A 21,842-nucleotide genomic window follows, 5' to 3' on the forward strand; every position below is an offset into this window, starting at 1 on the left:
CCTTTACCAATAAATTGTCCAAACTTGGAAACAGACTACTTTATTTGACTCTAAAACAACCTTAAACCCATCTACGCATAGAAGGAGCCGCTAACGAGATTCTTGTTCATAGTAGGGACATGCCGCACGTTCCTCGGCTCGCACGATCTTCCCCGAAGTGAACTTCGGATCTACCGTGCCAACACCACGAACGAAGCATGTGACCCATTCCCCATCAAGACGGAAGAATCCCGGGCGACCCGGTAAGAAGTGAATATGGATATGTCGACACACACATGAACATTAGCACCTGTATCAATCCACCAACATGGAGATTGAAATACCGAAAGAACGAGTAAAGAGATTACCGTACCCATCGGCATTGCTAGCGGTCACCGTGTTGACTTGCCTCGCCTTTTCTTGCGGTCTGCCCTCTCCGGGCAGTCCTTAGAAAAGTGGCCAGCCTCTCCACAGTGTAAAGCAGCTCGGATCCGCTTTGTTTATCATCTTCTTCTTCTTGAAGGTTGTAGTCTTCATAGGCTTATTGAAGGAGGGCTTGTTATTCCCTTTGTTCTTGCTTGTAGGGTTTCTTCCGCACCATGTTGGCGCTAGACCGACCCTCTCCTTTCTCAGTATTATCCTTAGCCCGAGCTTTCTCCTCAACATCAAGAGACGCTATCAGATTTTCAACTGATATCTCATGTCTCTTGTGTTTGAGAGTTGTGGCAAAGTTCCTCCATGAAGGGGGCAACTTAGCGATGATGCATCCAGCCACAAACTTGTCGGGTAAGGCACACTTAAGGAGTTCAAGCTCTTTCGCAATGCACCTGTATCTCATGAGCTTGTTCGACTACGGAACGGTTGTTTACCATCCCGATGTCATGGAAGCTCTCCATGATGTACAGTTCATCGCCTGCATCGGTTGCACCGAATTTAGCATTCGAGTGCATCCCGAGCTCTTTACCATCCGTTATGTGCATGTACACATCACACAGGACGATCGACCAAGAATACTCGAACGCATCCGACGAAGAGAGTATTGTTTTCCTTGAACTTGTTCTGATCTTGGTCAGATATAGTTCCTTCAGGTAAACCATCAGTAACGTCGAATATTTTCATATGAGTAAGCCAGAGCATGGCCTTAACTTGCCATCTCTTAAAGTGCACACCGGTGAACTTATCCGGCCTCAGTGCATCAGCAAAACCAGCCATTGTTAACTCAGGAAATTGCCTACAATTAGGTTTTTGGATTGTTGGATAATTAGGCACAATTTCCATGATTAATTCCAGAATATAAAGCATGACGAAAGTAACTACTAACATGTGAAACTCGAACATACTAGATGCAAGTGATCAACATGAACAAGTAGGCAGAGCAAACGGTACAACATCCATCGCTAAACGGATCGAGATATGTCGCACGTACCGATCCGGTGGAGGTGGCGGTGGAGGTGTAGCGGACGATGTCGCAGCGAGTAACGTTGTTGATGATAACGTTGTTGACGACGGGGACGATAGGTCGAAGTAGACGGCGTTGAAGACGACGGTAGGCAGCACCGCCCGACTTGGACGGAAGGCGACCCGTGATGAAGAGCTTGAGCGGTCGCGCGAGCGCTTCCCAAAAACCTAATTCGCCCTCTCCCGTACGGGATCGCAAGGGCGAGTGGTTCCGGAGACTTGCTCTCCCGTTTGCTGGTGCACGCCGGCGGACGGGATGGAGTAGGCTACGATGGCGGCGCAAGCAGAGAGAGGTGCAAACCCTAACTCGTGTATTGGATGTATTTCCGCGGTAGCCGGGCAAGAGGTTATATAGGCTCAGGAAACCCTAGGCAATGTGGCCCACGCCCATGTCGCACGAACTTTTCGAGTCGGTTACAGATAGCCCACGATCCGGGAGCGACCCGAACCGACTAACTGTGACGCGTCCGTCTAGGACTCTGTTCGTTTTCCTGAGGTGCAAAAAGTAAGGAAAGTCTCGGCTCGAGGCTCAATCCACTCAACACGAGCGCGTCGCGTCGCGTCGCGTCGCGTCGCGTCGCGTCGAGCGAGGAGGAGGAGGAGCGCGCGCGTGTAGCACTCCTATTCTCACTCACTTACTAGTGGTGAAACAACCCACCTTATAAGGTGGTCTAACTTCCTCCCAACTTTCCATGTGGGACTAAACTTCCCACCTCTTGCCACTCCCTAGTGAGCTGCCACCAACTTGGGCTCAAACTCACATGGCTGCCACTATGTGGGCTTTGAGATTTATAGGAAAAACTGAAATCTAATTTGGGCCACTAAAAGTGGGCCCAATATTTCAACACGTTCTTGCTTTGGTACAAAATGCATTCTGAAATTACAGTAGAAGTATATGTTTTCCTGAAAAATTTCAGTTTATGTTTTCTCACTGTGAAATAAGAGAAGGCAAAAAAAAATTGTAGTAGGGGAACATCACGGTTTTTGCAAACGTTTATTCAGCTTTTATATGACTTACGACGCGAACTTGGACTCGTCCCCTCCCCGCTACGATGCCGGAGGGCGATTTCTTGAAACCTCCTAGTCAATCCACCTCGCCGGCGGCGATTCGCTGGTTCCCCTTCCTCCGCCGGCCGCTCCGGCGCCGGGAGGTGGGGGAACCCGGATCTCGTCGTGTAAATAGTGTAGGCTTGAGTAGGTTTCTCACCGACGGCGTCCCCGGAGGCGGAGGCGGCGGCGGTGGGTGTTTTGGGGTCGTCTTCTTCCTCTCCGGTGTTGGCGCTCTCTGGAGCCACGGCATCAAGCAGGCGTCTTCCTCCCGTGCTCGCGGTCCTAGGTGACCGCCGTGCACGTTCCTTCCCCAACTGGATTTCGGAGCGGTGAATCCAGATCAAGATCTTCAAGTTGCTGATGTTGAAGCCCGGCGGTGCTGCTATTTTGGCGCTGGATGGAGGCTCCCCGGAGTTCGAGTTTCGACGACTTCCCGTCCGAAGGGGATCATCTTCGTTCCAAGGCTTGGAAGATGCAGCGGGCGGCGCGCCATCGATGCGTCTTGCTCCTCACCGGCGTCACCGTGTTGCTGGAGGACCTGTTTGTAATTTCTATCCTTCTGGGGTGTCTTCTTGTAACGTTTGGGCTTTAATATAATCAGTGCTTGTTCGCAAAAAAAAAAAAGCTTTTATATGACTTAAAATCATCTGAAATTTTCTATTCTCTTTTATGTGAATAACGGAAATGTTTGTGCATATTTCGATGTTATGCACGTTGCTAATTAAGATCGTGGGCTATCTTGCAGGGCACCCTTACTGAAATGCCTTCATCTTATCGATTGCCATGATGTAACCAATGAAGCCTTCGCAGAGGCAATAACTAAGTTTCCTCTGCTGGAGGAGCTCGAGCTTTGCAAATGTTACAGTATATATGACGCACGGGGTGTTTGAGGTTGTTGCCACAGCTTGTCCACGGGTGAAGCACTTCAAGCATGTGGAAGACGAGTTCTTTTGTGGTACCCTCAAATAAATTATGGCCATTAATTTCCGTCCATCCAATGGACCAAATCAATTCATACCACGGTTCAAAACTGGAGTGGTATGTTACATACCTCTGCAAATTCTCTCACCTCAGGAAAAAAAAATAGAGACGGGCCCGGCCCAACAGAAAGGACCAGCCCGGTAGATTTGTCCAGCCCCAGATCTGCCAGTAGTCGATCCGGGCGTCATCTACTGCAATGCTGGGGAGCTCTCGCCACCGCCACCGCCACCGCCACCGCCACCGCCGCCGCTCTCTCCTTTCCCCAACTCCGGCGCCACCGTCTCCTTGCCCCCGTCTTCTGTTCCAACACTAGAAGCTCATCCTCGACACGCAGCCACCCCAGCGCATTTCCGACTATGTCATGGACGTCCGTGCGTGTCACCGCGCCAGCCAACGCGCATCGTATCCTCTCCGGCATCTCGTCTCCCTTGTCGGTCTTCTCCGCTCGCACGTCAACGGCGCTGACCTGCTTCCCGTCGGTGTCCCCTAACCCCCCCCCCCCCCCGCCGTCCCCGCAATACAGTCTCGGCGACAGCGGCCTTGGCCCTTGGCCTCGCGTGGATCCAAGATCGACGGTGCCGTCCTCGCCGCTCGCCAAGCCGGCCAAGCCGACCTCGCGATTCCGGGAGCGGTGCCTGGCTGTCATCGCGGCGCGCCGCCTGTGTCATCTCGGCGGAGGTGCGGGAGGTGGTAGGAGGCCGACGAACTCCTTCCATTCAAGGTCAAATGGAAGAAGCCGATGGGAGGCGTCGCCTTCTCAACGTCTATGGCTTCCATTGCAAGCTGCAGGTGCGGTTGATTCTTGCTTCATGTATTTTTTTCGATCTTAAATTAGGTGCTCGTTACATGCATCGTCCTCTGTACATTTAGACTTTTGATGAGTTTGATCTGCATACGGACATGCCGGTGAGAGATGAGATGAGGTATCTAAGCAATTGACTCAACATGCCTATATACAAATATTGTTCTGTTCCATGAGAATTCAGTAGAATGTGAAGTCACAGTTTTACGAAAACTAAATCAGAAAAGTATTCAACGAGAATTACGATTGATTAGCTTTGTCACACAAAGATTGACAACACTATTTCAGTTTTTTCTCCAAAGACAGCTACTAATTGAATTAGTTCAGAAGCATCTCTCAAAAAGAGTATGACTGTATGACACAATTAAGTTAACCGAACAAATTGTGGCATTCAGGGATATCGGACAGATTCTCCAACCCATTTAGAAGTACTCCAGATTGTATCTCTTTCATTCATTCAGGTTAGTCGCTAGCAGATCCATGGCATCTTGCTTTCCTTTCAAATTTTGATGCACTTAGTTAGCCATAGACAAAAACTTCCCAACAACACATAATTGACAGTATAAGTGTAGCACTGGGAGAATATCAACGCAGGACATGATATAAATTTGTGTAGTTGGTATATTTGTTTGGTGTTCCAGGAACAAGTAACAATGCTTGAGTGCCATATACATTAGTATATATACTGTAAAATTTGAACTCCTCAAATTAAGTACCTGAAACCCATATGGAAATAAGCAGGCACAGAAAGGATATGGCTACACAAGATGCCTCGAAATTTAAATAGCTTACAAGCACATTACATCACATGCCCCTTTGTTGAGCGAGATCCTTCATATAAAATGTGCAGAAGATTGCCACAAAAAAAGAAAAACAAAGTACTTCAAAAAATAATAATAACAAAACATCTCAATCTCCATAATAGCATCAAAAGACGAATAGCTCAAGAAATAGGTGCGCCCAACTCAATATGAACTATTCATTTAAAAAACTTACAGTTATCAGGTTATCAATAGTATGAAATGATATCATTCAAGTACACTGGACATATATCTGCAACCCTACTGAAGTCACCAGAGGCCTGCCGTCATATCGATATCATATCATGCATGTCCTCCGTCTTGTAGCCTTTTTGTACACTTCCTTATAAAGCTCATGTCTTTTGGTCGGAGCTTCTATTTTACCCACAGAAACAAAGTGCTACATTCTCACTTAAGATGGTTTTTGTTGAACAGTTGAAGAAGCAGGGCAGAACCGTTCGGGAACTGAAAAGGAGGGTTCTGAAGCTTGAGTTCTGCCTCGAAGAATCATGGTCTCGTGTCCGAAAACTTCATAGAATAGCAACTTTTATTAACCTCATTTGTGAGACCTAGAACAACTCTATGTCGTTCTATTACGCAAAGGCTGAAGCATTTTTTGTGTGGAAAATGTGCTCAGGGAATAGCAAAGCAACTGGTTAGGGTGGCGATATCTGAAGCCGCCAGGAAGAGATAGATAAAGAAGTCACCTACATGCTCCATAAGAAGGCCTTGCATAAGATAACCACATAGATTATTTCTCCTTTTCAAGCTATATAGTGCCCATTTCCCATCTCCAGAGGACATCGAATCACCGCCAGCTCCACTCTCCCCTACAGAGAAGCGCACGCAGGAGTACAATCTGCTTCTACATGTCAAAGAGGTGATCGACCGCGGCCCTTTGATGATAGAGGGCACTGATTTCTAGCTTGACGAGGATGAAGACGTGAGCTGCAAGCACAAGTTTGAGACCTGGTGGGCAAGATCGACGGCACAGGTCCTGGTGTTTATGGCGAGGCATGATTGGAGTTTGCTATGATCATCTTATATCCAGTGTTTAATTCAGTTTCTTAGGGTTGGTACTAGTTGTTTTTAATCCAGTTTGGTACTACGTGTATTTAATTCAGATTGTCATTTGGTTTGATTCTAGTTATCTTGTTTGATTCAGAATTTTTGTTATTCAGTAAACAAATTTTGTTATTTTGCTTATTGCCAGCAGCAGCATCTGTATTTAGCTTCATAGTTTAAAGAAAAGCAAGACTGCACATTTTCATTTGCTAGTGATAGCCAACCTGACACTTCAAATTATATATCCACGCTAGAGGATTTCCAAAAGAAAAAGAAGATACCTGAGTATCTCAAATAGCCAACCCCAGCTTTCGTCTCAACTCTGATGCTCATGTGCCCACTAGAGATAAAGTGACAGGGTGATGGCCGGCGTTGTTTACATTGTGCCCAAAGAAATGGAAGAATCCACCTCTCAAAAGTAGTGAATTCAAAATATATACATTCATCTAATCATGAATCATTGCGATGCCCAGTCCATTCGATCAACGACCAAAACCGACAGAGACGCTTCAGTGTGTACACACACAGCTACTTAGTCATTCAGCAGGGTAACAGTGCAGTGACTGAACTGAAGAACATATTCATTTGGTTGACAAAACTGAGTAACTAAAACTAGTTCATGTAATAAAAGCATCTAATGGTCGCACTGACGGGGTTGCGGTCAACGCCAATGTCCCTGCAATCACCTTCTGTCAGGCTCCAGCGGTGCACCACCAGAAGCGATATCTTCTGCTCCTACAAATCAGGAGAATGTTTCAGATTTCAGTTTCATATGTTTATAGATTATCTATCATCAATCTGCTGCAAATTATCAAATAAACTGCACATGTGCAAATGTGACTCTTGCCCCGTTATCCACCCTGACCTGATCTTCAATTAGTGAGTACGGTACTTACAACATATAACATATTTCAGAACATAAAACTATTTTTAAAGGCACCTCTTCAAATTTTAAGCACACGACATGACATTACCTTCAGATTTATTTAGACAACTCAGATGCTATTCAGATATAACCAACCGATCTGGCAACGTGCAAATCCATGTCACACCCCTCCTAATGAGGAACAAAATGATCTATCAGTAAACCGCAAGGAGGCTATGACAGGTAAAAAGGTGTACCAAAAAGCAACTTTGTGTTCCATTCTGATAACGTGCAGCAAAAGGGTGCAAATCTACAATATAAATGAGTCCATATAAATATATCTCCGAGAAGGTATTTTCTCTAAAAGGGAAATTGGAGCATTCATGCACACCATTTACCTGATAATTGTCACACCCAAATGAGGAACAGATGCAAATTTTCTCGAAAAAGGAACAGGTGCAAGCAATGGATAAGACTGTACTCAGGAACAAGTAGCTCAAACCATTTTCATATGTGATGATCACTGGACAATTTGAGCTGATTTTTTTTCTCACGTATTTGCTCTTAAATTGTTTCCAGGAAGCTATTTCGGGATTGTTGCAGCTATCCTTAATTAGCGGCACTAAATTTCGCAAGGGGGGAAGTTGATTCCTCTGTTTTGAAAGATGCATGGCAAATCCAAGTTCCATGTTGACATAGCTGCTGAACTTCTTATGTTACCTTTATTCGTTCATATTCTCTACTCTGTGCTTGCTTGAATGACTATCGACACGTACTATATGTAAAATGTGATCCTAGAACCTTGACATATGCTCTCTGTAATTGTGTCATGTTAACATCGGAAGTCATGATGTTTACAATGCAAGTATCAGCATGGATGTTCGAAGTTGACAACCTAAAGCCTGAAAGTGTCACCTAATCATATTGCCTAGAATGTTCATTCATATGCGATATCAGTTAGTTAGTTAACTTGAACACAAAGGACCAGAAAAAGAGCATCTTGAGTTTAACAAGAAAATATTTAATGCTACCCCAAAAAAACGAGATGCTAGCCTATGGTATTACCAAGTATTAATAAGAAATAAGGCTTTACACAATAATAATAATCAAATTATGTGATGACAACGAATCAACTGCATGAATCTTGTGATGATTTACCGTTTCTCTGCAATTTATCTAAATGCACTTGCTATCCTGGTTTGTTCTTCACATCACCAAAGGAGAAAAATTCAGGAAAAAAGAAGAATGGATGATAGCCCAGGTCAATTTTAAATATGGATGATAGCCAGAGCAGTTAGCAAATTAAAGGAACTTCAGAATATGCTCATAGTGGTTCATCACTCCAGCAAATGAAAATCACAAAAATAAGAAAGCAAAGTAGAACCATATTCATTGAGCTGGCGGATTAGAGCAGAGAGTATGGATTATTTACTTCAGATCAACAAGAAATAGAGCAATATGCTACCTACACTCGGCGTCCCTCGATGTTGCGGCGGCATCGACCTGGTGCTGGCCATGCAGGACCAGGCTGACCCGGTGGTGGTGCCGGTCGCCCTCGATGAATGACGACAGGGATTCGATGGCGGCGGCGGTGGTCGCCCTCGATGCAGGATGACGACGAGTCCATGGCGGCAGTGGTGGTCGCCCTTGATGCAGGACGACGGGGAGTCTACGGCGGCTGTCGCCCTGGATGCAGGACGCCGGTGAGTCGATGGCGGCGCCAGCGGTCGCCCTCCATGCAGGAGGTCGGGGATGGCGGCGGTGGTCGCCCTCTATGCAGGTCGAGGGGATGTCAATGTCGACGGCGGCGATTGTCACGTACGACGCCATGTGCTGGGCTAATTGTTGGGCCAAGCCGTATACTACTAGTTTATTTTTTTTAATACCAACCTATTAATGGGCTGCCGGACCTAATCTAAATCAGTTAATCGTGACCGTTGCTGAAATCATACCTCTCCCCTCCCTAGCAGTGGTAAAAGGTACTGTAAAAGAAGCCCAAGACAAAGAAGCTGTATCCATATGCATTCACTGATGATTGGGAACATTTTCAGTCCGGTAGCCACGATGACTTCACCAATGACTCAGAGTATTTCGAGCCCGGCAGCCCTATTAGTTATTGCTCTTCATGGTCTATGGATTTTTCCCACCATGAAGATGATAATGATGAGCGTGATTGTCAGGTTTTTTTCATCGCGCCATGTGACTCTGATGATTCCGATCATTCTCGCTACTTTAGTGACCCCGATAAGATCGAGTTTGAAGAGCATGATAGGATACTTTCCAAGGGCATGCGTAGGTGCATGAGAATCTAAAGAATTGATCTACACTTCTAGATGTGCCGACAGAAGTGCCTGGCCAGATTGGGCCCTCTTACATGGCCGGTAATTTCTTGCTTTGATTTTTGTCCGCAGGCAGTTTCTTTTATTGGGGTTCGTACGAGTGTTGTTTCATTTACGAAATCAGACTAAATATACTCCATTAATAGGATTTCTGGACTCCTAGATTATGCGTACTAGCTCAGTTTATATTGCTATAAAGAGGTAACAGTTCAGTTCAGCGCAATAAGGAGGTCAGCGGTGTTTTACTTCAGTTCGCTTGAAATAAGTAGAGCAGGCTGAGGAAACACATTGTAATACCATTTGCGCTTTCTACACCAGAATGATTGATTTTCTCACTACTATTATTAGATTCGGCTGAAAATTTTCAGTAGCCTACCAGTTATCCACCCTCCCTGGAGGCGTGATCCTGTAACAAACTCTCCTTCTTTGCAATGAAAAGAAACGCAATGTCTCTGCGTTTTGTTGAAAAAAAAAATTAGTAGCCTATGTGATGCTTTCGGCTTCATCAATCACTGACCCTGTAAATATCCATGTAAAACTGACACTGACATGGATGTTTTTGTCCTCTTGGCGAGATCGGTCATATCTGCAATTTCCGTTCAGCGTTACGTATAGCTTTTGCTTCAAATTGTCCCCTGCTTTCTTTGCTTCGATTTTCGACCAAAGTTCTGCAGGTGGGCATGACGTGCAGACCACCCTCGTAGGAAGAGTCTTGAGCGATCTCAACTAATCTGGGGCACCACCGTACCGGCAGCCCAGAAAGGAAATCCATATATGGAGCCCTAACCCTCAGCACGCACACGCTACGCCACGCCATGCCCTCCCCCTCTCGCCGCCGAGGCGCCCGCTATCGGCGCAGCCGCAAGAAGGCAACGGCGACGGTTGCAGCGGAGGAGGAGAGTCCGAATAAGTGGGCGGACATGCCGCTGGACTGGATCTTGGCCATCTTCGACAAGCTTGATCACATTGACATCCTGATGGGCGCTGACCAGGTGTGTCGCTCCTGGCGTCGCGCAGCGCGGGACGAGCCCGAGCTATGGCGCCGCATCGTGATGCGCGGCAACGCCGACCTCTCCTTTAGGCTCAACCGCCAGGGATGGCCTGCGCTGCCGTCCGACCGTAGCGCGGGGCAGTGCGAGGCGTTCTGCGGCGAGTACGCCGGCGACGACGGATTCCTCTTGTACCTAAGCGAGCAGTGAGCATCTAAACTTCCTGAAGAATCTTTCATTAAGATTTAGCTTAACTCGCTTGCTCGTTTAAGGTCCAAAATCTATCTAGTGTTAGTGGTGGTCCACCTGATTTTAGTTCCAACAGGTCTGATTTTATGGATGTTTCCTTGATTAGGCTGGGCAGATAACTTTGGCTTTAATTATCATGTCAATTTATCTTCTCATTTGTATCTTTTTCAAAAAAGAAATTGTTTCTGAAACAACGCAAAGCAAGGTCGGTGCTAAATATTTGTTGATGTTGAGCAGCTGGATCGGCCATAGTTTAGTTGGCCATAGTAGCCTGTAGTAAGTTGACCATGTAAAACCTTGTCAATAAGGTGTTAACATGATGCAATCCCATGCTCTGAAGACTTCTCGTTCTCCCTGAAAAGTACCTGCCCTCAAGATTGTCTTTCAATTTAGTTATTAATAAGCTGCTGCTTGGAAGGTGGTACCTAAATACTTCCTCTAAGACCTTTTAGATGTGGTGTAGGTTCACTCATTTTAGTGTGTATCTAGAGGTGTTTATGTAGGTTCACTCATTTTAATATTTATCTAATCCACTTCGAAATATCTAAAAGATCTTACATTAGTTAACAGAGGAAGTCTATATTCTAGTAAGCCTAGCTGGATAAATAATGACCAAAGAAGCTCTTTGGTGAGCAATTGTGGGCATGATCATTCCCCAACAAGCATCTTGTTACATCGGCCTCACGTGAGCCTCACCCTCACCCCTCTCCTTATCTTTTTTTTTTTTTTGCGTATTGAACACTGGCATTAAAAGAAACAACGAACAGTACAAAACACTCCAAGAAAAACGAAAAGTACAACAAGATCCTTGAGAAGCCCTTCAACTTCAACCTCCGGACCGTGTCGACGGCGCGCCGCCGTTGCCGCTCCTCCCTGAGCCAGCTTGACGTTATTGATTGCGGACGGGAAGTCGCCGAACGAGTCAAGAAGACCACATCCGTTCCGAAGACGAAGAAGAAGGATGAACTGCCGCTGAAGCTCCTTGACGATCCGAAGATCCCCACAGCCAGACGAAAACCTCGAAGACGACACCACTCCCACAAGCCTCTCAACGTTGCCGCCGAGATGGGGTTGAAGCCGGGGAGACTTTATTGCACGAGGCGGCGCCACCACCACCTGAGCGCCACCCCTACAAATTTTGACCCTACAAACGAAGAACGGAACCCACAAAACAGAGAGTGGAGCCCTCCCGCCGACAAGGGCCGCGATCCACCGCACCCCCATGGCCCGAAGGCCACAGAGGCGGGGCAGATCGGGCGACAACGCCGGCAGGAGGGGTTGGTCAGATGCGATCTCGCCTGGAGCGGTTCCGTTATTGGAAGTACCGGTTGATATCTGGCAGCATCTTATACCCCTCTCCTTATCTTATCCCCCGTCCCGTGGCTCGCCCATCTCCTTCGCTCGTCCGTGAAATCAAACAAAAGTGAGTGGGAGAGCGGCAGAGCCTTAGAAGTTAGAAGAGGTAGGCGGTTAGGCCTGTGCAGAAGGCAGGGGAAGAGGAAGAATGTTGCGTTCTTCTGTGCTAAACGATAGGGGGGTGCTGTCGGAATTTGTCCCGTGGTCATGGGTGACCGCTAAGTGGCAGCCCACTTAATGATCTTGACATAGTAATTGGTCAAATTTTAGCGTGATCTTTATATTCTAGGCAATACACAGGAGACAAAATTCTTTGTTCAGCTACCATAATAGCTGTTTCTGAAATTTGGAAGTGTTTAGACTTGAGAGGCCAACAGATAACTATGTAAGAAACAATATTTGGTAACTGGTAGCTGGACTGAACTTCGAAAATGACTTCAGAGTTCAGACTTACGAGATATAGAGACTGAAGCTAACTAAATACTATTCTTTAACTCATGGTTTGGCTATTTTTTGTTTTTGAAACATAGACTTCACTTTGTTCAACTTACACAAGAATCGTCAGATCAATGCAACTACTGTGGCCACATTAATTAGCATATAACTTTGGTAGATATTCATTCTCACAATTAATCTTCCACGTTTCCAGACCTGACAACAAATTTATAGGTAAAAATTGTCCAAGCATGGATCTGTCATCAAATGCTTTCATCCTTTGTCATGACTTATTCTTGATTTAATCCGTTGAGTATTATTTTATTTTAGCTGTCCTTATTTCAAACTGGCTATATATATATATACTTTGTTGTATCTTAAATAACAAAACATTTCCAGTCTTCTGTATATTAGTTGTTGGTTCGTTACAATAAGACTCGTGTTCTTTCTTTGCAGGTCTCCCTGTTTGAAGAGCCTTCGCCTCATCTCTTGCGTCTGCATCTCACTGGAAGGCTTTGCAGGGCTAATAATCAAGGTAAAGCTTCAGTATCTAAACATTCATTTACCTCTCTTTCAAATGATGAGATTTTATCCCGGGCTAATAAGTTAGGGGTTTCCTTTGGAAAAACTTCTAATCAAGTAGCCGACTCGATTATAATGTTAAAGGCTGTAGAAAATGAAAGGGAGTGTACTATTCTAGAGCGGAAAAAAAGAACTAGTGACGATGATCCACATAATCTGTTTGTTTCTAAATTTTCGGGGCTATGTGAAGATTTGACCGTAGAAGAGACGTTTGGCTTGGAAGATCATACGGATCATTTTTGCCAAGAGGCGAAATCTGGCCATGCTCATAGTAAGAGGTTTATTAAAGTTGAACAACCTAAGGTAAGACGTAGTGCACGAATTAAAAAGAACCAAAAGAAAAAAATCTTAAAATTAAAGCTTTAGTCTGGAATAGTGAAGGTTTGCGAGATTCGAGTAAACATCTTTTTATTAAAGAGACAATAAGAGAAGAAAATTTAGATATTGTTGCTTTTTTGGAGACAGGGAGGTCAAACTTTGCGACTCCTTTCTTAAGGGATCTAGCAGGAGGATGTAATTTTGTTTGGTATTGTTTACCGCCACATGGCAGATCCGGAGGCATCCTAGTTGGGGTTAATGCAGATATTCTCACCGTTCGAGACGTTGATGCGGGAGAGTTTTGCATTAAGCTACATATACGATCCAAATTGGATGGTTTTGAATGGATATTCATGGCGCTGCTCAGGATGTTCAGAAACCACCTTTCTTGGCGGAACTTGTCCGTATGTGTGAGAACCAAACTTTGCCTATGCTGATTGTGTCGTGGTATCGTCACGGCATATGCCATAGGGTGGCTAACCGAAGGTGGTTCCTGAGGGATCTCACGACGGTATCCGGAAGCGGGTATGGGCACGAGCGACACGGCGACGTACCCAGGTTCGAGGCCCTCCGGTGGAGGTAAAACCTCTACTCCTGCTAGAGTGTATATGATGATCACACAATACAAAGATGCTCCTAGAGCTGTGTCCGGCTGCTCCTGGGAGGCTAAGGGAGACGATGGTCTCTCTCACGGGGGCAGCGCTAAGGGTGGAATGAAGTAAGAATGATCGATCCCCTACACGAGAGGGGGTAGTGCGGCTTATATAGGCACCGGCACTTTACATATAAGACCCTACAGTTTACTGGCCGGCTTGGCCGGCTCCGGCTTCCGCTCCTTCCCGAGGCAGTGACGTCAGGAGCCGTTGAGGCCTCATGGCCTGTCCCATCCGGCTGCCAAGGTCAGCGGTATGGAGAGGAGGTGTCCTTGTCGCCATCAGCCACTGTAGCCTGTACGGGTCGTCGTAGGCCATGATGGCTTGTCCGGCGCGTGGCACTATTGCTCCACAGTGCCCCGCGCTTTACGGAAGATGAAGTCAGCGTGGACTTTGGGAACCCGGATCACCAACCCGGTTCCTTCCTAGTGCAAGACTCGCCAGCCTCGAGTCGGTCCGAGGTACAAACCCCCGACCGGATATGGCTTGTAGAAGCCGGCCCAGCTACAGCATTGGCGGCCATAGCCAGGCCGACTAGGACCTAGAGCCAGCCGGCTTCCGGACCAGCCGGCCACGGCGCCAGCCCGGCTGCTCCTCGCCCGGCCTTTGCCGCGAGCCGGCCGGTGGCCAGCCGGCTGCTCCGCGTCCATTTCCCTACCCGGGGTCTTCCCCGACATTAGCCCCCGAAGCTGGCAAGGTCCTGCGTTTAGAAGGACCTAGGCAGGTTTTCCTGGCTTCTCGTATATACTTGGCGGCACTTGGAGGGGCCGACTGAGAATTTTCATTCAGCCGGCTGCGCCCTCATCCGGCTCGTTCTTGCCGGCTGCTTCTAGCCGGCCGCTATTTACACTTATGCAGCTTTTGCTTTCTCGCAAGTTTTGGTGGCGTCTCCGCCTTGCTGATGACTTTTGGTCCGAGTTGAACTTATTGTCCGGCTCCGGCTTGCGGTGCGCCGGAGTCTCCGCCGCCTCGGGTCCTCGCGCCCGACTTGGACCGGCTCGACGCCTGGGCTCTGCCGCCGGTTCGTCTGGTCACATCAATGTCCCCTCCGGATTTGGTGCGGTCGTGGGCGATGTGGTGTGGCGGTTTCCCGTAACGGTAGCGGTCGTGGCGGAAGTTAATGCGCAGAAGATCCGGGCGACGTGGCCACGATCGCCACTTGGAGGCCAACCGCCCGCCGCGGTCGGCTATAAATGCCGCGGGGGAGGGCACCTAGGCGGCCACTTGCCCACTTCGTCTTCCTCGCGCTCCCGCTCTCCTCGCTCTCTTCTTCGCGCTTGAGCCCGTTGCTGCTCCGGCGAGCGTCTCCCGCTGGCGAACTCCGGCGAGCGAATCTCCGCCGATCCGCCGCCGCTACTCCGTCGAGCCGGCGCCACGGGGCCCCGCATTTCAACGGAGCGTCCTCAGCCGCCGCCGTCGCCGCCGCCGTCGCAAGGCTCTTCTTCGCCCTTTCGCCTTTCGTGGTCATCTTCTTCTTCTTCCTCGACAATGGCCTCCGCCAGCGGATCGTGGCGGGGCTCGTACATGCGGGAGGACGACATCGCGCGGTTGGTGCGCCTCCGCCGGATCCCGTCGTCGGTGGTCACGCGGGCGCCCGGCGCGGAGATGGAGCCCGTGCCGCAGCCTGGCGAGCGCGTCTTCTTCGGCGCGCACCTCGATCGCAGGATGGGCCTGCCGGCCTCCACCTTCTTCCGGCAGTTCCTCGACAACTTCGGCTTGCAGCCGCACCATCTGCCGGCCAACGCCTGCATCCTCCTCAGCTGCTATGTGGCGTTTATGGAGGCCTACGCCGGCTTGTGGCCGGACATCGACTTCTGGAGCCGGCTGTTCTACTTGAAGGCTCAAACTACTGAGGGCCGCCTGCGGGCTTGCGGCGCCGCCTCGATCTACACCCGGCCCGGTACGCCTTTCCCCAAGATTCCAACCGTTGACTCGGTGAAGAACTCGGCGATGTCATTCTTCTACGTGCGCAACGAGGGCCAGCTCGTCGACCGGATCAACCTTCCGGAGTTCAACCCGGTTCCTCCGGCCGGCCGGATCAACCGGAGCTACAACGCCCGCACGGCGGATCCGGATGCCGAGGTGAATCAGCTCCGGGACTTCCCGGGGCGGCCGTCGCGAACGGGTTGACCGCCGAGGACCTCCTCTCGCACCATCGCCTAGCGCCGGGTGCTGCCGCTCCGGATGCGCACCCACAATCGGGCACATGTCCGGCCGGTTCGATCCGAACCGGACGTCCACGGCGCTGGTCTCCAAGGCCCAGGTCGCCCGCCGGGTGAACAACATCACCAAGGCGAACATGCCTGAGGAGTGGAACTACGGGCTGGCGCCCCACGACAGGGCCCACCCGCCCGAGCTGGTAAGTTTTGTGTCTCCGCCGACTTCCGGCTTGCGGCTGCAAGGCCGACTTCCTTTTCTTCTGCCGAATTCCGGCTTGTCGTTTGCTCATGTTCTGTTTTTTCTAGCTCTTCTCCCGCCAAAACGCCGAGGATGGTGACCCGACGACGAGGAGATGGACGCCGGATCACGCCGATCCGGCTGACCAAGCCGGCGACCAGGCTGGCGACGACGACCTGCTGCAGGCGCCCGACGTGAGCGGCCAGGGGGAGCACAATCCGCCCCCTTCACCGGAGCCGCAGGAGGACGAGGAGCCGGCGACGTCCACCACGGGGCCAATCCCCGCCGTGTCCCTGCGCGCGAGGCCTCCAAGCACCACGGCGACTTCGACGCCTAAGGGGAAGAAGCGAGCCGGCGACCTCCGCGCTACTGCCGCCGAGGAGGCGAAGGCGAAGAAGCTCCGCCGGCTGCAGCCGAAGAAGGTTCCGGAGCAGGCCGGGTGAGTTCTCTTTTCTCTCTTGTTTGATTCCTTTTCTTTCCTTACTTTTTATGCTTATCTTTTCTTTATCTGTCCGGCTAGGGCTCCCATCAAGTTTGCCCAGGGCGGCGGCTCCCGGCAGATTCCGCGCGTTGTGTCGCCGCTTCCTCGACAAAGGAGGGAGTCGACGCCGCAGCCTCCACCGCGCGCGCCTACGCCGCCGCCGCCTGCGGGTACTCCGCCTCCCGCAGGGGCGCCTTCCTTCGCCGTGCCGCTGGCCTCAGCGCCTGATCGCGGCACGCGGGCCGAGCCGATGCGCCAGCCGACGCTGGACGACTTGTTCCCGCGCCGGACTCGTCTTCTGGACCCAGCCGCTGGGGCCGGCCGGGGCATGGCGCCTTCAACCGGAACCGGAGCCAGCAGTGCTTCACCGCCCGCAACCGGAGCCGGAGCCGGCAGGGCTGCGCCGCCCGCGACCGGAGCTGGAGCCGGGCCGAGCGTGGTGGTGTTGGATGAAAGCCCGGAGGGGACACCTCAGGCACTGGAGATGGCTGCGCCGACTGGGCCATCTGCTTCGCCCAGAGCGCCGCCACCACCGGAGCCGTCGACGGAGGAGCCGACCAGGCAGGAGCCGGCAAGGGATGAGCCGGCGCGCACGGAGGGCGCCGACTCGCGCGCGCTGGTGAGGACGGGAACCCCATCGGCGTCGCCGCAGGGCCTCGCACGTGGCCAAGGGCGCTCCGCTCCTCGCATGTGCCGTCCGCCTCCGACTCCAGCCTTGGCTCGGCTGGCACTATGGAGCAGGCGTGGCTCCGCGCCGACTCCTATGAGGTGACCAGCCGGGAGGGGAACCCCGACCAAGCGTCGGTGGAGATGTTCTTCTCCAGCCTGCAGGCCAACCTCAAGGCTAGGGCTGCCGAGGCCGCGGCCAACCTCGCCAAGGTGGAGGAAGCCAGCAAGGTAAGCTTCAACTGTTTTTTGATTTGGTTATCATCCCGGTAGCCCTCCGAGGCATGGGCCGGCTGCTTGGAGCCGGTCCGGGTTTCGCCTGGCATACTGACTTTTCTTTTTCCTTAGGCTGTGGCGGATCGGCGCACCAATCTGTACAACCGCGCCGTGACCCACTACCACAAGGCCAAGCTGGACCGGGCCGGTTTGGCTCGTGAGCTGGAGGCCGTCAAGGGTAAGTTCTTGCTTCTTCCGACTCGATGTCTTCTTTCTCTTTAGTCTTCGTTGGCCGACGTTTCTTTCCGGCTGCCTCGCAGCTTGAGGCCGCCAAGGTCCCGCGGCTGGAGGCGGATCTCCGGGCTGCTCGCGACCAGTGCGCCCTCAGCGAGGAGGCGGGCCGATCTGCAGCCGCCAAGCTCAAGGTGGCTGACGGGGAGCTGAAGCGGCTGCGCCAGCTTGAGGCTAACCACCTCAAGGAACTTGCCGCCCTCAAGAAGGACGGGGAGGAGAAGCTGGCGGATCTGAGCAGGCGGCTGGATGAGGTGGAGAAGCAGCGGCTTGCGCTTCAGGAGGAGGTCACCACCAAGTCCACGGAGCTGACGGCTACTGCCAAGCGCTGGACGGAGGAGATTGGCGCGCTTGATCGCGGCTTGTCGGGTGAGTGCCTCTATGTTTCCTTCCCTTTGCCGGCTTTCGGCTGTCGGCTGCCGGCCTGGGTTGGTAGCCGGCGGCGTAAACTTTTATCTTTTTCGCTATCTCCATCTTCGGGCTGGGGCAGTCGGTTCGTGCCGGCTGCCGCCAGGCTTTTTCTTTTATCCTTCGAAATCTCCATCTTCGGGCTGGGGGCAGTCGGTTCTTGCCGGCTGCCGCCAGGCTTACTTTAGAGCTTCGGAATCTCCATCTTCGGGCTGGGGGCAGTCGGCTCGTGCCGGCTGCCGCCAGTCTTACTTTAGGACTTCGAAATCTCCATCTTCGGGCTGGGGGCAGTCGGCTCGTGCCGGCTGCCGCCAGTCTTACTTTAGGACTTCGAAAATCTGCATTTTTCAGCTTATTTCGGCTTCGATGGCTTCTGACATGCTTTTTCTTGCAGCGGCCTTCCCTGAAACGCAGGACGCGGCCTTGGCAGCCGTTGGCGTTGCGCGCGAGTCCAGGAAGCGGGCGACTGGCGAGGGCAGCTCGGAGTATTTCACGATGGAGGACTACATGGCGTCCATGTCTGCCCGCGTCGAGCCCATCACCAAGCTTGGCTGGGAGCTCCGGAAGGCGGCTGAGGAGCTGGTCCCGATGCTGTGGCCCGCGGAGGCGGCGCCGCAAGATATCTCCAGCCTCACTTCTTTGATGGAGCGGGCGCCGGATCGCTTCCTCGACTGGAAGGAGTCTGCCACGCGCGCTGGTGCTGATATGGCGCTGTCCTTTGTCCTCTCCTGGTACAACGAGGTGGACCTGGAGCAGCTCGAGTACCGGCGAGCCGACGTGGAGGACAAGCTCCCGGCCGAATTCAAGACTGCCCGACTTGCCCGAGCCAGCGCCATCGCCGACTTCGTCGACAAAAGCCTCTTCGTCGCGGACCCGAACCCTCAATCTGATGAGGAGTACGAGATGGAGGATGAGGAGGCGGAAGACGCGCCCGGCGACGATCCGGCAGGCGGCCGCTCCGATGCTCCTCCAGCTGGCCCTTGATTTACCTGTCTTTTAGTTGTTGCTTTTGCCAAGACAATATGTTAAATCCCCGGGATGCCGGGTGCATATGTAAGACAATATTATTATCCTTTTATTAAGGCACACTTTAATGTGTTTGTTAATCATTTGTGTGCCGAGTTGCTTTCTTTCGACTTGTTCGCTTTTTCCCATCCGCCCCACTCTTTGGCTGTGCTCTTGCCGGTCGTACGTCCGACTTGCGATCCGTCGCCGGATCAAGAGCGGGCCACTGAGGGAGGCCGACAAGCATTTCCGCCGAACGAGCTGAATTCGGCAATCCGGCACTTTTATGAAAAGTTGCAAGTCAACTCGCTTTTACTCTTTCCCTTAGTCGTTTTTCGCGTGCCGGCTCCCTAGGCCTTACTCCCGCCAGCCGGACAGCCGGGTTGCGGTCTGTAGCTAGATCGGAAGCCGGCTGTCGGAAACCGGATCACGTTACTGAGCCGGCCGCGTGAAAGGGTTCAAGCCAATTGGCGAAACGAAGTAGAGTACGCGAAAAACTTGTCGGAGACAGCGCTCTTGGCGCATGCTTTTCATAGCTTACAAAAGGGATACAAGGGATACATACATTCCTGCTCTCATGTGTAAAATGGTCGAAGCAACCTGACATTCCAGGGACGTTTAGTCTCCTCGTCGGCTTTGTTTGCCTTGTTTTTCTTAGCCTCTTGGGCATCTATGAGATAGTAGGAATCATTGCCTACCGCCTTGCTCACGATGAAGGGACCCTCCCATGGGTATGACAATTTATGCTGTCCGGCTGTCCGTCGGATCAGCCGGAGCACTAGGTCTCCTTCTCGGAATGCTAAGGGTTGGACCTTCCGGCTGTGATAGCGTCGGAGGCTCGCCGGTAGATAGTAGATCCGGACGCAGCCAGCAGCCGGGCCTCTTCGACCAGGTCAACTCCATCTTCGCGAGCTTCTTTGGCTTTGGCTTCTGTGTAGAGCTTGATCCTTGGCGCGTCGTGCTCGATATCAGTCGGCAGGACGGCTTCGGCCCCGTATACGAGGAAGAAGGGTGTGAAGCCGACTGAGCGGTTTGGCGTCGTGCGCAGGCTCCACAACACGCTGGGCAGCTCTTCGATCCAGCAGCCGGCTGAGCGCTCAAGCGGTTCCACCAGCCGGGGCCGGATGCCGGCTAAGATCAAGCCGTTTGCTTTCTCCACTTGGCCGTTTGACTCCGGGTGCGCCACGGACGATAGGTCCATTCGGATCCCCATCTCCCCACAATAGCGTTTGAAAATTCCCTCGGCGAAGTTGCTGCCGTTGTCGGTGATGATGCTATGGGGGTAGCCGTATCTCACGATTATTTCCTTGAGGAATGTGACGGCTGTGGAGCCGTCCAGCTTCTTTATTGGCTTGGCTTCGATCCACTTAGTGAATTTGTCAATCATCACCAAGAGGTGAGTCATGCCGCCTCGGGCTGTTTTGAATGGGCCCACCATATCCAAGCCCCATACGGCAAATGGCCAGGTAATGGGGATGGTCTTCAAGGCGGAAGCCGGCGTGTGCTTTTGCTTTGCAAAGCGTTGGCAGCCGTTGCATTTCTTCACCAGTTCTTCTGCGTCTCTGAGCGCAGTCGGCCAGTAAAAACCGTGCCGGAAGGCTTTGGCCACTATGGCTCTAGAGGAGGCGTGGTGGCCGCACTCACCCTGATGGATTTCCCATAGGAGTTCAATCCCTTCAGCCGGCTCGACGCACCGCTGGAGCACCCCACTTACGCTGCGTTTGTACAGCTGGTGGTTGATGATTGTGTAGGCCTTGGCCCTTCTCTCAATCTGCCCGGCCCGGACTCGTCATCGGGCAGCACACCGTCGGTGAGGTAGGAGAGGAATTCTTGTGCCCATGAAGGTACGCATCTTATCTCAAATACGCTGACCAACAGGGCCTCCTGCGTGGGAGCTTCCGGCTTCGACTGCATGGTCGCCGGGTTCGGCTTGCCAGCCGGCGGGTTCGGCTTGCTAGCCCCCGAGTTTGGCGATGAAGCCCCCGGGTTGGACTGAGAAGTCCCCGGGTTCGGCATGGTAGCCGGCGGGTTCGGCTTGCTAGCCCCCGACTTGGGCGATGAAGCCCCGGGTTCGGCTGAGCAGCCCCGGGTCAGCCCGGCACGAATACTGAATCCGAATCCGGTGACGGTATGATGGACGGCTTCTTGATAACCGCCAAGGCGATGCCCGGCGGAATGGCTTGCCGGGTTGAGCCAATCTTGGACAAGGCGTCAGCCGCCTCGTTGTTTGCTCGTGGCACGTGGTGGAATTCGCAGCCGTCGAAGAAGCCGGATAGCTGCTCGGACATGGAAGCGGTATGAGGCCATGTTGGCGTCCTTCGCGTCCCGGCCGCCGGATGCTTGTTGTATGACCAAGTCGGAGTCGCCGAAGCATAGTATGCGACGCACGCCAATCTCCTTGGCCAGCTTCAGCCCATGAATGAGCGCTTCATACTCCGCCACATTGTTGGATGCGGC

At 51.7% G+C, this 21,842-nt stretch overlaps 1 pseudogene; it reads left to right on the top strand.

Moving 5' to 3' along the window:
• The first annotated feature begins 10,259 nt into the window (after positions 1–10,259).
• LOC124654622 overlaps positions 10,260–21,842 on the top strand; it is a 48,829-nt pseudogene continuing 37,246 nt past the window's right edge.

Source organism: Lolium rigidum, chromosome 1 (genome assembly GCF_022539505.1).
Source record: "Lolium rigidum isolate FL_2022 chromosome 1, APGP_CSIRO_Lrig_0.1, whole genome shotgun sequence".
NCBI lineage: Eukaryota > Viridiplantae > Streptophyta > Magnoliopsida > Poales > Poaceae > Lolium > Lolium rigidum.